The sequence below is a fragment of the Ipomoea triloba genome, chromosome 9 (assembly GCF_003576645.1).
Source record: "Ipomoea triloba cultivar NCNSP0323 chromosome 9, ASM357664v1".
NCBI classification, from domain to species: Eukaryota; Viridiplantae; Streptophyta; class Magnoliopsida; order Solanales; family Convolvulaceae; genus Ipomoea; species Ipomoea triloba.
Genome location: NC_044924.1, coordinates 13,986,113 through 13,998,878, shown reverse-complemented (window position 1 = coordinate 13,998,878; position 12,766 = coordinate 13,986,113). Strand labels below are relative to the sequence as shown.

Here is a 12,766-nt window from a genome sequence, read left to right as displayed (position 1 = left end):
TGGTAGAGAAACCACTTGTTTAGAAAAAAAGATTTTCTTTGTTTCCAACTTTGAGACTTCGTGATGGATGATTCAATGAATATTAAGTTTCTCTCAGATGAAGATTAGACACTCTAGATTTTCACTTGAATATTTCGAATTTGTTCACCTGCACTTCTTGAAGTAATTCTTGGTTCGTCACTTCTTAAAGTAATTCTTAGTTCGACACTTTTTTTTTTTGAGAAATTAGTTCGAAACTTTTTGTTGAGCTACTTCGAACTTCATCAATTTATAGGTATTTGAGAATTTGTCGGTTGGAAAAAGACAATATCAAATTTGAATCCTTATAAGCTAGTCCCGTAGCCTTTTCCGTCTAAAAGATAACTTTATAGACTTTATTTTTAATGTTGTGTGAGACATTAAAAATGTTCTAGCCGTTATGTTGAGCCCCTAGTCCACGCAAAAGAGATCTTCAAAATTAATATGATGTAGACCACGCCATCTGGTAATTTAATCTTCAAATATATGCTTCAACCTTGGTTCTTTCTATTTTGGACTAGTCACTTTCCAAATATAATTTGAGCTCATATTTCTTCTCCTTTTAAAATATATACGGTTACTACATCCTTTAATTTAATCTGGATTGAGATTTCTTGAAATTGCATTTCTAATTGAATTGGATCCCATAATTAAATTATTTCTCCAATTAATCTACTCTTGAAATCGGATCCCATATTCTTGTAAATCTTAGCCCTTTGGAATCTCATCCTTTATTCAATTAATGCTTTGAAACTTAGCCTTCGAAAAAATCAGCCCTTTTTCAAATAGATTTGAAATATCAGCCCTTTCTTTATTTAGACTTGAAATCTCACTCCTTGAAACTTCAGCCCTATTGCCCATATAAGATATAAAATATGAAAATAAGATATTCGGGATAGGGAATAAACTAAACAAACTATGGATAAATCCAAGTGACCTTTTCTTAAATCCAAGTGATCTTTTCGTAGGCGTTTGCCCCCGATTCAATCGGGGGATTGAATTGATTATAGGAACATGAGCTTAATTAGTTGATTTATTAGTAAACAAGGAAAAATATTATCTAGACGAGTGAATAGATTGACCTTGAAACAACAACGATTAATTACTCTTACGATAAAACAAGTTCGTATTTTATCTTGTTACCCTTTAAAAGGAAAGATTTCAAATAAGCGAGTCGACCGCTAGAACTAATGCTTTGAAAGCTAGAAATCAAAATAAAGATCAAAAGAAAGAAAAATTCCAAATAAATAAAAAAAAGGCTTACTTCATTAGAAATTTAGTTATATATTATTGAAAAGAAGGTAAAAGATACAATAAACATTGGCCCATAATGATGCACTTGATATCACAAAACTGTGCATTTCATGGGCACAGAAATGTGCACTCGAACGCCAAAGTTGTGCACTCAAAGGCACAAAGATGTGCCTCAACGGGAAAACTATGCATTGAGACAAAACATATGCACTCGAAGAAGGAAAAATGTGCACTTGAAGACAAAGACCATCTAAACTTACTTTGATTTATTCACCATAATGCACTGGTTTTTTTTTAAATGATCTTTATTCTGGACTGTCGATTTGGATATGATCAACGAATGAGATTAAACCTTATTTTTTTACCTAAGCAATGTTTCACATTTGATCCTCCTATTTGGGGCAAATTGATAATGAAATTGAATTCTAATGAAAAAATAAGAAAATAAGATATAAAATACGAAAATAAGATATTCGGGATAGGGAATAAACTAAACAAACTATGGATAAATCCAAGCGACCTTTTCTTAAATCCAAGCGATCTTTTCGTAGGCGTTTGCCCCCGATTCAATCGGGGGATCGAATTGATTATAGAAACATGAGCTTAATTAGCCGATTTATTAGTGAACAAGGAAAAATATTATCTAGACGAGTGAATAGATTGACCTTGAAACAACAACGATTAATTACTCTTACGATAAAACAAGTTCGTATTTTATCTTTGTTACCCTTTAAAAGGAAAGAATTTCAAATAAGAGAGTAGACCGCTAGAACTAATGCTTTGAAAGCTAGAAATCAAAATAAAGATCAAAAGAAAGAAAAATTCCAAATAAATAAAATAAAAAGGCTTACTTCATTAGAAATTTAGTTATATATTATTGAAAAGAAGGTAAAAGATACAATAAACATTGGCCCATAATGATGCACTTGATATCACAAAACTGTGCATTTCATGGCACAGAAATGTGCACTCGAACGCCAAAGTTGTGCACTCAAAGGCACAAAGATGTGCCTCAACGGGAAAACTATGCATTGAGACAAAACATATGCACTCGAAGAAGGAAAAATGTGCACTTGAAGACAAAGACCATCTAAACTTACTTTGATTTATTCACCATAATGCTACTGCGTTTTTTTTTAAATGATCTTTATTCTGGACTGTCGATTTGGATATGATCAACGAATGAGATTAAACCTTATTTTTTTACCTAAGCAATGTTTCACATTTGATCCATTATATATATATATGTATATATATATAAAATTGATGAGAACGGTGCACCCAGGAAAGAACTAAGATGGCATGACATTCGTCCACATGTCAAGATCTAATGGATGAGAAACACTGATTTTTTTAAAAACGTGGTGGTATGAAGGTGTGTCGGTGTATGATGCTTATAGTTGAAGCAGTTTTACCTTACGTGCAATGATCTTTTGCACCATAAATGATTTTCCAGCTTATGGTAACCTATCATGTTATACTTGTAAAGGAGCTAAGGCATGTCCTATTTGTGAAGATGAAACTCTCGGTCTATGGTTGAGTAATTGTAAAAAGAATGTGTTCATGAGTCATAGGGCATTTCTCCCAGATGGTCATCTTTATCGAAAGAAGAAAAAAGCTTTTAATGGAAAACTAGAGACTCGAGTAGCTCGTTTGCCTTTATCTGGACATGCAGTTTATGAGCGTGTTAAAAATGTTGATGTTGCTTTTGGCAAAACTTGTAAGACTACTTAGAAGACTCTCTAGCAAAAGAGGTCTATATTTTGGGATCTACTATATTGGAAGTATTTACAAGTTAGACACTGTCTTGATGTGATGCATGTTGAGAAGAATGTTTGTGATAGTATTATTGGAACATTGTTGAACATTCAGGGAAAAACAAAGGATGGTATTAAAGCTAGAAAGGATATGGTTGAAATGGGAATACGAGAGAAGTTAGCACCACAAGAATCAGGAAAACGAACATACTTATCTCCAGGTTGTCATACTTTGTCCAAAAAAGGGAAAACAAGTTTTTGTGCATGTTTAAATGGTGTCAAGGTTCCTTCCGGTTATTCATCAAATATTAAAAAGCTTGTGTCAATGAAGGACCTTAAATTGCTTGGTTTGAAGTCTCATGATTGTCATGTGTTAATGCAGCACATGTTACCTATTGCTATTCGGGATACTTTATCGAAACAAGTTAGACAAGCTATAACAAAACTTTGTTTCTTTTTCAATGCTATTAGCATGAAAGTTGTTGATGTAGATGTGTTAGATGCTTTGCAGGCTGATGTGGTAGTTACTTTGTGTCAACTTGAAATGTATTTCCCCCATCCTTTTTTGATATTATGGTGCACTTGATTGTTCATTTAGTGAGGGAAATTAAGATCACTGGTCCTGTTTTTATGAGATATATGCATCCGTTTGAAAGATATATGGGAATCTTGAAAGGATATGTGAGAAACAGATATCGACTTGAAGGAAGCATAATTGAAGGTTATAGTTCTGAAGAGATCATTGAGTTTTGTTCTGATTATTTAGCTGGTGTTGAGTCTATTGGTGTTCCCAAACCTCGTCATGAAGGAAGACTCATTGGGAAAGTTACTATTGGATTAAATTATGTTCTTCCACCTTTGCACTTGCGAGATAAGGCACATCATCTCGTATTGGAACACCTTTCTGAGGTTCATCCGTACTTAGACCAACACATGTCCATAATAAGACAACAAAATCCTTCAAAGGGTGAAAGATGGGTAGCCATTGAACACAATCGCACATTCATAGGATGGTTCAAAGATATTGTAATGAAAGAGCTATCTCAAGTGCCAAATAATGTCAGTGAAATCATCAAATGGGTAGCATATGGACCTGCTCTGCTTGTGAGTTGTTAGAGTAAATTGCACTTTTGGTCCTATGACTATAGGGGTCCTGTTAATTACGACACTCGACTTTAAAAACTAACAATTTAGTCCATTAACTATGCTTTTTTTAACACATTTGGTCCTTCCGGCCAAATCACCGGTCAAATTTGGCCGGAAAATTATAACCCTATTTTAATTATTTATAAGTGAGGGCAAAACGGTCTTTTTACGATGACTTCTTCTTCCTTGCACTTGCTCGCCGGCAACTCTGTGAGTGCATCATCGAAATCATCAGAGACTAAATACAATGATTCCTAGAATAGTAAATTCATATTGTTGTAGTTTTTTTCCTCATCACATGATTGGGATTTATCAAAAAGCACATCCAAAAACAAAATCGCATAAGGAACTAAAGAAAACAGATAATGATTCCGCGGCGGTATTGAAGAAAACAGATAATGATTATCGCATAAGGAACTAAAGAAAAGTATTGTTTCAGTATTCAATCCCTACCTTGAGTACCTTAAATTTTATTTTTGTATAATATATAAATTGTATTACGGACCCATGGACCTCTGTCTTCACGCAGCGGCGAAGATCGCATAAGGAACAAAATTGCGAGGCCGATGCTTCACGCGGCGGCGACGTCGTCATCACAGGCCGGCCCCATGGACCTCTGTCTTCTCCTTCGACGACCTCTGTTCCTTCCGGCAGGGCAGAGCATCGATAGCAATGGTGGCAGCTAGAGCAATGGCGAAGCTCCGGCGTGAGGCGGTGGCTCGACGAAGCGTGAGTTTTTGGTTCAGATCTGATAGTCCAGTGAGTTGTTTTATGTTCGACGAAGTAGATCTAACAGTCTAGTGATTTGCTAGAACTTTGAATCGGGATTTTCTATCACTGTGGTGCATCAATGGTTTTGGTTCAGATCTGTGTCTCTTTGACGGTTGTTTCTGGATTGAGTGAATTTGTAGCTCACTCACAATCGGCATCCAATTGAGATGACTCTCCAGCTGGGTCAGATGAGGAAGGAGAGCCGAATGCAGTGCTGGTGGGAAGCTCCAGTTGCCATGAACGGGACGGTGGCGGAGACATTTTCGACGACAAAATGGAGAAGAAGAGCTAGGCTGGTGAAAATACCAAAATGCCCCCATTTTTAAACAAATTAAAATGAATTACAACTTTCCGGCCAAATTTGACCGGTGATTTGGCCGGAAGGACCAAATGTGTTAGAAAAAGCATAGTTTATGGACTAAATTGTTAGTTTTTAAAGTCAAGTGTTACAATTAACAGGACCCGTATAGTCATAGGACCAAAAGTGCAATTTACTCTGAGTTGTTATGAAGGTTATGACATAAATGGATATACATTTTACACCAAGCGACAAGATGATAAGAGTGTAGTGCAAAATAGTGGGGTTACATTAGTAACAACATCAACATATTATTCAAGTGCTAAAGATACTAAACCGATTGATGCTGCTATGCCTTACTATGGTGTGATTGAAGAAATTTGGGAACTTGATTACAACATATTTAAAATTCCTCTATTCCGATGTAGTTGGGTTGATAATAGAAGAGGAGTTCGGACAGGTGAGTTGGGTTTTACTTTGGTTGATTTTGATCGGTTAGGTTATCATGATGAACCATTCATACTTGCATAGTTGCATCTCAAGCAAAACAAGTGTTTTATGTTTCTGATCCTGTTGATAATAAGTGGTCAGTTGTCTTACAAGGCAAAAGAAAAATTATTGGTGTTGGAGATGTTGTTGATGAAGAAGAGTATGATCATTTTGATGAAACTCCTCCATTTTCTATTGGTATTCAGTCTTTAGCTTCAGAGGAAGATAACATTGAAATTAGCTACATTCGTAGTGATCATGAAGAAGGATTGTAAGATTAATAACTTGTTTATTGATATATATACTTTGAAATGCTATATATATAACTTGAAATGCTATATAACTTGTTTATTGATAATATTTTTTGCATGTGCAGGTACATATAGATAATCATGAGTGGTGAAGAAAATCCTCCCCCACCTAAAAGAAGAGGTCCAACAACATGCAAAAAGTTGAAAAAAGAAAAACGGCGAAGGCGTATTGACAATCCATTTTGATGAGTATGGTAGGTCGGTTAGAGAATACGGCAAGCAGTTTACATCTTACATTGGGACTTTGGTTCGTGCTAAAGTAGACATCAACATCAACATCGACGGTTGGCACAATGTAGATCAAGAACTTAAAGATGTAATTTGGAACGATGTTAAGGTATCCAATAACTTTAAATTAATTGTTAATTATTGATAACCGTATATTTATCATAAATTGTCATTGCTTATGTTTATGTTGTTATTCAGGGACAATTTTCCATTGAAGATGAATCAAGGAGGAAGATAGTAATGAGAATTGCATCAACGCAATGGAGAGATTTCAAAAGTAGGTTGAAGCGTGAACATCTTGACAGAAAACACCACCTCTATGAATCTCCCGTTCAACTCTATGATTACTTGAGTGAAGCCCAATGGGCATAGTTCATTGCACATCGCCAGAGTGAGGAGTTCAAGGTATGTTTATTTCATTTTATTATAAGTAGTTCATTAATTTTAGTTCAAGTGTTTTATTAATATTAACATATCATTTAAATTATAGGAGCGGAGTCAAAGAGCAAAGCAAAGACAGGAATGCAATGAGCATCCACAGTTCCTGGTTCTGCTGGATATGTGGGCAAACGATCGGAGTGGATGATAGCAGACCCTCTATCTTCACAATCCTCTTGTGCTTCTATTAGCTCGTCATTATTGTCCAGTGATCGCAGTTTTGATTGGGTACGCGCAAGACTTAAGAAGTCAGAAGAAGGAAGTTATTACATTCCGAATGAGAAAACAGAGGAGGTGTTTCATAAAATTGTAAGTATTATTTAAAAATAATTTGTTATAAGAATATATAAGATTCATAAAAATACTAATACTTGGTTTTATCTTATTGGTTGAAACAGATAGAAAAATGTGATGAAGTTAGTCAAGGCACATTTCAACCGAACAGATATGATGATATCGGCTCTTGGTACATCAGAGCAGAAACGTGGTCATGGTACTGTGAGAGGAATTGGTTCATACTCGAGCATCAGGCAAGTTTTTGGCAAACCAGAGTAGAAACAACACACATCGGGTGGAGAGGTGTAACCCAAGATTGACATGCTCACTCAGCAACTCAATATATTGATGAAGAACATGTCAACTGCAAGCCAATGTCCACAAGGAGTTTCAGCTGGCACTCATCAAAGTGTTAATGCGCCTTGTGATATAACTCCGACCCGAAGCGGCTGTCATTCGGTTAATGCATATCCAGTAACCACAATTAAGGTAATATTAAAAATTATTTCAATTTCAGACTATTATTTTCTTTTAAATTTAAACCTAACATATATATATTTTATATTTTTAACAATAGAGCAAAAAAAAGTGTTGTCTTGCACAATGTGGTCTCGATGGCAAGATGTTTATGGTTGCACAGGGTACGGCTTACCCAACTACAGCTGGGATAACAATTGTGCATAATCAGCCGGTGTTACCTAACCATGTCAAAGTCATGGCAGATGAAGTGGTTATTGGTGCATAGGATTATCTTCTCCCGGTGCCAGTGTTGCAGTATAAGACTTTGGATGATGTTGTTGGTACTCACACACAATGGCCTATTCATTTAGTTCTGTTGGACGAGGTATGCATTCTTATATTAGTTATTAATTCAGTTAAATATTAGTATAATTACACTTTTATGCATTCAATTGATATGTTTTAAATATTAGTATAATTACAATTTTATATTGGTAGGAAAATGTCAAAATAAGGTCACCAGAAAAATAAGCCAATAAAATACCCAAGTGTTGATCTATTTGCTGTTGCTACTCCTAGACTTGGCCCAATTGTAGGTGAAAATGTGTTTATGCTTTTGGGGAAAAACTGCAAGCGGCTAATCAAGACCTTGACATCATTTCCTGGTGACAAGGAATACATTGATGTGGATTTGGACCCGACAGTCTTCCATCATGGAAATGTCAATGGTGTTTTTGTGATGTTAGAGGATATCAAGGATTTGCTAACAATGAATTGGTTAGATGTCTCGGTTATACAAGTGTTTATGATGTAAGTTTTAAATTATTCATTTGTTTTATATACATTTGTTATTTATGCTTATTGAAATTGGTTGATTTGTTATTTTTCAGGTTTTTGAATAGTCAGTGTAAGCAGTATGGAGTAGCATCGATTGGGTTTGCATGTCCAACACAAATTTCAGCGGATATGGTCAACAACAATCCTGAAACCGTTACATCATATTTGATTCATGTTATGGACACACATAAGGATCAACAATTCATATTGGCACCGTATCATCAACAATAAGTCTTTTATTATACTATTTTCTATAACTCAATAACTTTATTTGAAGTGTTTTATAATATTAGAATTTTAATATATATATATATATATATATATATATGTAAATGTAGAAATAATTGGTTGTTGATCGTGATTTGCATCAACTTAAAAACGGTGTATGTATTTGATCCTTTGAAATGTGGGCGCACTCTTGAAGTCAAACCTAGTATGAATATGTAAGTAAAAGCTTTATTATTAATATATGTATATCAAATGCTATTATATTATTTATAAATTGATATAAGTGTTTATTATATTATTAATATAGGGCATTTCGATCCGTTCCAACAAATGGACGGGGTCTTAGAAGTGTGACTTGGAAGGAATGCAAGGTATAAAGTTAAAATTAAAGTTTTAGTATATATATATGATACTAACCTTAGTGTTTTCTTATGATTTTAATATGCTATTAACATGAACTAATATATATCTATATTTTGTAGTGTCCACAACAACCTGGAGGTTTTGAATGTGGATACTACACAATGCGATTCATGTATGATATCGTTACCAAGTGTTCAATGCGTGATCGTTTAGATACGGTAAGAAATTTAAATAGAGCTATATATATATATATATATATATATATATATATATATATATGTATGTATGTATGTATGTATGTATGTATGTATGTATGTATGTATGTATGTATGTATGTATAGTTAAACTATAATTTATAAATTAATATGTTGACTAATAACCCTAATTAATTTGTTTTGTAGGCGTTGGAAGATACCACATACTCTATGAATGAAATAGAAGAAGTTCGAGAGTTGTGGGCAAAATATTTTCTAGAAGAGTGCGTTTAGACTTTATTTCGTTTTATAAACATGATTATCTTTATTGTTATATTGTGATGCATGTTGTTTTTTTATTATTAATTGTGAAGGATATTGTGAATTGTGGTGATGTTTGCATGTGTTGGTGGATGGTGATGTTTGTGTTGGTTTAAAATTAAATATTTATGTTTGTTTGAAAATTGTTATTTGTGTTGGTTATTAATTTGAAATTAGTCATCTATGTGTTAGTTTGAAAATATAATTGTGAATAGATAATAGATATATGTTTATAAATTTTGATGTTGAGTTGGATGATTTGGAAAATTCTGAGCAGGTTTTAAATACAAAAAATTGGATTATTTGTAATTTAAATTAAAAATTAAAAAAAAAAAAGGGTTTACGCGACACCTGCTCGTAAAGTTTTTTTTTATTTTATTTTAATAAAAGGCTTTCCGTGGCACCTGCTACAGGTGCCGCGGAAAGTATTTATTTAAAAAAAAAAGAAAATTAAATGCTTTCCGCGGCACCCGTAATGGGTGCCGCGGAAAGCCTTACCTTTTAGCGTTAGTAGCATAGGCTACACCTGTAGAGGTGTAGCAAAAACACTTTTACAGGTGTAGCCTATGACCTTTTTTGTACTAGTGTTAATTATAAAATCAATAATTCAAATTGTTTGAACTACAAGTTGTGCAACATATTTATGAAAATGTTGTAACAACATTAATAGTTTTTATTTTAACAATGGCATGAAGTTTATGGTGAACTATCATGAGTTGAATTCTTTAGCATTTATTGGAGTTTTTCGTCTCATCAAATTGATCATGGGTCATTAAGATTTAAAAATGCTCATAAATTCAATGTTGAGAGACATAAAGCAAGCAAAGACTCATGAGATTGATTCATCTTGAGGATTTTTGATTATATTGATACAACATTTGTGTTGTTTCATAAAGTTACATAAATAAATCCTCGTTATTGTTCTCTGGCATAAAAGTTACGTTGGGTTTTCTTTTTTTGTTTTGGAGATTATTTATAAGGTGTATGTTTAAAGTTCTATTGTAGGCTTAGCTAGACTTATTGATTTGTCTTTTAAAGTCATTGGAATATGGACTACTCAATTACTGTCTATGGCTAAAGTTAATGAAAATGGAGTGATAGACGTGTCAACTCCGAAAACTTAGTCATCATAGATAGCATTAAAGATAAGGAGTTGGTCATGTAAAATATTAGCATTTTGCTAATAGTTTCGAATCCTTACTTAAGGCATGCTTATAAGAATTTTAAGGATCATACAGGATACATGCAACTAATTATGTGACTATATAGTATGTACATACATTTTGTCACTTCTATGTAAGATGGATGGTTCCTCATATGGTTATGCACATATTTATTTGAGAAACGCCCTCAAGATTGGACCAAGAATAAATGTATGGTTTATTCATAAAAGACCCGAGTTTGAAATCAAAATGCATGTGATGCATCGTTGTTATTACTCACACTTTAATTTAGAGGACATACCACTATGATTCATGTTTTTTTTTTTTAATTTTTAAATGAAGGTTGTGCCAATGCTTGCACCAAATGAAAAGTTGTAACATTTTCCATTATTATTGTACAAATCAAGCATTGTGAGTTTATAAGACCAAATTTAGCCATTGTGGCAGTAATTAGTTTTTGATAACTAATTACAAATCAAGAATGAACATAAGGTTTATTCATTAAGTTTTATACCACGTAAGGTACTTAGAGAACAAGTTACATTGTAATCATAAGTGGATACTACTCACATCAAGAGGAACTATCCCTATGGTTCATGTTTCTTTTTTGCTTCTTTGAGTTAATACTTGCACCAAGTGGGAGAATGTAACATTTTTCATGTGTTAAAGCACTATTAAGTGGTGCAAGTAATAGGCCATTTATGGCCATTATGCTGTGGTTTGAAACGGAAGTAATGATTTCCATTACTTAGCCTATAATGATGGCACATAAGCTATTTAAGCAATGATCTTCCCACTGCTCCTTCAAAACTACACCATCTAGTTCCTAAGGAGACAAGTGGTGGACAAATCTCTCTAAACCCTCAATTTCAAACAATGCAAAAACTATGGCTGGAGATGCTCAATCCTAAAGGCTTCCACTATCAGGTTAAATCATTACATTGTATTATGAATTTATGTTTATTCTAACACTGATTGCATGGATATCCGTCCCCAATGATCTACTATAGCCATTACAGACTAGGTACAAACCGTGTGGGGATCACAATGGGTGAGATCGTTTCTCAAACCTTCTGTAAACTTGGTGGTGAGATAGTGGATTAGGCACACTGATGATCATCTCCTAGATGTAGATACATGTTGTATCAAACTAGGTAATTAATATCTGTGTCATTTTCTTTCTACATGTTTAAATTCCGCACTAGATTATTCACTATTATTTAAACTAGTAGATTACTCGGTTAGGGTTTGTGTGATAATTACAACAAACTGTCGTAAGTCAGAAAGTAACTCAATCTCATAAGAAATTCATATATACACTAAAATCTCAAAATAAAATAAAACTAAATGGATTATATGAATTTTACATTTAAAGTCATTTAAGACTATGGATGTTGCCAGAAATAGTCGGAAAATCGTTCGGTCTTAGTGCATTTTGATCTAGGTTTTTGCAATGCTCTGTTTTCTCCATAGGTTTTTTGAGTTGTTTCTTTGAAGCTTTTTTCCTTTGAAAGAGGCTGTAGTCAACTTTCTAAAATGGTAGAGGGAGAGAGTATCTGAAAATCGTAGAGAGGATAACGAGATTGGAAATGGCTAACAATCATTATTGCATGGACCGTGATCCACACAACTGTTCAGTCCAAAAACACATTATTATTCTAATATATAAAGTACATTATTCAAACTCATAAAATATATTATCTTATCTATAGAAATTTTATTATTCTGACATATATAAAGTACATTATTCTAACTAATAAAATACATTATCTTACTCAGAATGTTCATTATTTTAACATGCGCGCGAAGCAAGAAATTTTGTTTTACAACAAAGCGATGTCATTTTGGACTGTTGTTTATGAAAAATTATTGTGTGTACCATGATCCACATAGTGTTTTGTGAACCATAACAAAAAGTGCATTTTTAATATTCTAAATGTACATTATTTGTGTATTGAATGTACATTATACAATATAATGTATATTCAGTACACAAATAATGTACATCCTCTGAATACAATTTACATTTTTAATATAATAAAAATACATTATTTTTATATTGAATGTACATTATTTGATGATAATATGACATGGTCCACACAATAATATTATTGGTGATCTACACAACTGCAGTTTACAAAATAAAATGGCGAAGGGTTGGGTTGAAACGGGTTTTGTGGGTATTTATAGTTGGGCTTTTGGGTTTTGTTAGGTT

The 12,766-nt window shown here is 33.4% G+C and overlaps 1 non-coding gene across 1 annotated transcript; it reads right to left on the bottom strand.

Moving 5' to 3' along the window:
- Nucleotides 1-4,401: 4,401 nt before the first annotated feature.
- Nucleotides 4,402-4,479, bottom strand: LOC116031052. The gene has a single exon (XR_004100487.1). It is a non-coding gene; the product is annotated as a small nucleolar RNA Z199 (small nucleolar RNA).
- Nucleotides 4,480-12,766: the final 8,287 nt, after the last annotated feature.